The sequence below is a fragment of the Homarus americanus genome, unplaced genomic scaffold (genome assembly GCF_018991925.1).
Source record: "Homarus americanus isolate GMGI-L3 unplaced genomic scaffold, GMGI_Hamer_2.0 scaffold13303, whole genome shotgun sequence".
NCBI classification, from domain to species: Eukaryota; Metazoa; Arthropoda; class Malacostraca; order Decapoda; family Nephropidae; genus Homarus; species Homarus americanus.
The window spans coordinates 49,172-52,819 of NW_024728555.1; positions in this window are offsets into that span (position 1 = coordinate 49,172).

Below are 3,648 nucleotides of genomic sequence, written 5' to 3' on the forward strand. Positions count from 1 at the left end.
AGTAGTATAGGAGATATAACAGGTATAGGAGACATAACAAGAGTAGTATAGGAGATATAACAGGTATAGGAGACATAACAGGTATAGGAGACATAACAAGAGTAGTATAGGTAGGAGATATAACAGGTATAGGAGACAGGTATAGGAGACATAACAAGAGTAGTATAGGAGACATAACAGGTATAGGAGACATAACAAGAGTAGTAGGAGATATAACAGGTATAGGAGACATAACAAGAGTAGTATAGGAGACATAACAGGTATAGGAGACATAACAAGAGTAGTATAGGAGATATAACAGGTATAGGAGACATAACAAGACTAGTATAGGAGATATAACAGGTATAGGAGACATAACAAGAGAAGTATAGGAGACATAATAGGTATAGGAGATATAACAAGAGTAGTATAGGAGATATAACAGGTATAGGAGACATAACAAGAGTAGTATAGGAGACATAACAGGTATAGGAGACATAACAAGAGTAGTGTAGGAGATATAACAGGTATAGGAGACATAACAAGAGTAGTATAGGAGACATAACAGGTATAGGAGACATAACAAGAGTAGTATAGGAGATATAACAGGTATAGGAGACATAACAAGACTAGTATAGGAGATATAACAGGTATAGGAGACATAAAAAGAGTAGTATAGGAGACATAACAAGTATAGGAGACATAACAAGAGTAGTGTAGGAGATATAACAGATATAGGAGACATAACAAGAGTAGTATAGGAGATATAACAAGAGGTATACTGGAGATAATCTGTCGGGGTTAACAACACGTTCAAGGCCACATACCACGCCGAGTGAACACCCCCTAAGAATTACTCCTCAACACCTGCCCTACACCTGTCACTTCTACACATCTGACCCACAATTGAAACTCATAAACACCTGCCTAACACCTATCGTATCTCCACACCTGCCCAACACCAGTCGTTCCTACACATCTGACCCAAAATTGAAGCTCCTCCACACCTGTCCCACATCTGTTGCTCCTCCACACCTGTCGCTCCTACACACCTGTCCCACACCTGTCGGTTCTACACACCTGTCCCACACCTGTCGCTCCTCCACACCTTCTCTCGTGTGTTTGGGCGCCACCGTTACCAGCTAGACTGATGTTAAAGGCAGCGGTGTACACTTCCTCTGATAGAGAAACCTTAATTACATGAGTTCAAAGCAGTACATGTTATAGTGAGTGTTATGGTGTTATAGTGAGTGTTATGGTATTATAGTGAGTGCTATGGTGTTATAGTGAGTGTTATGGTGTTATAGTGAGTGTTATGGTGTTATAGAGAGCTGGTATGGTATTATAGGAAGGGTTACGGTGTTATAGGGAGTGTTATGCTGTTATATGGAGTGTTATGGTGTTATAGGAAGTGCTATGGTGTTATAGAGTGTTATGGTGTTATAGAGAGCTGGTATGGTATTATAGGAAGGGTTACGGTGTTATAGGGAGTGTTATGGTGTTACAGAGAGTGTTATGGTGTTATAGGGAGTGTTATGGTTTTATAGTGAACTGTTATGGTGTTATAGTGAGTGTTATGGTGTTATAGGGAGTGTTATGGTGTTATATGGAGTGTTATGGTGTTAGAGTGAGCTGTTATGGTGTTACAGTGAGTGTTAAGGTGTTATGGGGAGTGTTATGGTGCTATAGGGAGTGTTATGGTGTTATAGTGAGTGTTATGGTGTCATAGGGAGTGTTATGATGTTATAGTGAGTGTTATGGTGTTATATTGAATGTTATGGGGTTATAGTGAGTGTTATGGTGTTATATGGAGTGTTATGGTATTATATGGAGTGTTATGGTGTTATAGTGAGTGTTATGGTGTTACAGTGAGTGTTATGGTGTTATAGGGAGTGTTATGATGTTATAGTGGGTGTTATGATGTTATATTGAGTGTTATGGGGTTATAGGGAGTGTTATTGTGTTATAGTGAGTGTTATGGTGCTACAGTGAGTGTTATGGAGTTATAGTGAGCTGTTATGGTGTCATATGGAGTGTTATGGTATTATATGGAGTGTTATGGTGTTATAGTGAGTGTTATGGTGTTACAGTGAGTGTTATGGTGTTATAGTGAGCTGTTATGGTGTTATAGGGAGTTTCATGGTGTTATATTGAGTGTTATGGTGTTATAGGGAGTGTTAGGGTGTTATATGGAGTGTTATGGTGTTATAGGGAGTGTTATGGTGTTATAGTGAGTGTTATGGTGTTATAGTGAGTGTTATGGTGTTACAGTGAGTGTTATGGAGTTATAGTGAGCTGTTATGGTGTTATAGGGAGTGTTATGGTGTTATAGTGAGTGTTATGGTGTGAAAGGGAGTGTTATGATATTATAGGGAGTGTTATGGTGTTATAGGGGGTGTTATGGTGTTTTAGGAAGTGTTATGGTGTTAAGGTGAGTGTTATGGTGTTATAGTGAGTGTGACGAAGACTTGTAGTGTTACGGTGCTTGGTGTGTTACGGTGTTACAGCGTCGCGGTAGGCGTTGTTCTCTGTTACGGCGCCGTCACGCCCGCAAGGTTATACTGTGAGCCGGATGAGAAGGAAAGACGCGGAAGGTCTGACAGAGAGAGAGAGGTCATTAACAGGTAGGCGTGTTAGGGCCTGGGGGACGATGCACTTACTGCAGCACAGTTTATCCTCTACACGTCTTCTCCCCTCTCCAGGTACACGTCTCCTCCCCTCTTCCCCAGGCACATGTCTTCTCCCCTCTCCCCAAGGTACACGTCTCCTCCCCTCTCCCCAGGTACACGTCTCTTCCCCTCTCCCCCGGGTACACGTCTTCCCCCTCTACCCAGGTACACGTCTCCTCCCCTCTCCCCCAGGTACACGTTTCCTCCCCTCTCCCACAGGTACACGTCTTCTCCTTTCTCCCCAGGTACACGTCTCCTCCCCTCTCTCCCCGGTACACGTCTCCTCCCCTCCCCCAGTACGTCTCCTCCCCCTCTTCCCCAGAGTACATCCTCCCCCCCAGGTACCACGTCTCATCCCCTCTCTCCCCAGGAACAGGTCCCCTCCCCTCGATCAAGCCCTCACTACCCCTAGGAACATGGCTGGCTGCACAACATGGGTTTAAAACAAACATATGTAAACACATAAAAGCTGTAACATTACATCTCAAGGCTGTAAAAATAAACAGCATGTGCATATATAAAAAATATGGGGTTTGACATGTGGGGTTTGGGTGTGGGGTTTGGGGGTTTGTGTGTGGGCGTGGGGGTTACACCTCTCACTTATACCTCTTCCACCTCTCACTTCTACCTCCCCTTACCTCCTACTTCTACCTCCCTTCCACCCTCTCACTTATACCTCCCTTCACCTCTCACTTCCTCCTTCCCCTCGCCTTATACCTCCCTTCCACCTCTCCTTCTACTTTCCACTACCTCTCACTTCACTCCCTTCCACCTCTCACTTCCTCCCCTTACCTCTCCTTCTACCTCCCTTCCACCTCTCACTTATGCCTCCCCTTCACCTCTCACTTCTACCTCCCCTTACACCTCTCACTTCTACCTCCTTCCACCTCTCCTTCTACACTCCCTTCCACCTCTTCAACTTCTACCTCCCTTACACCTCCACTTCTACCTCCCCCTTCCACCTCTCACTTCTACCTCCCCTCCTACCTCTCCCTTCTAC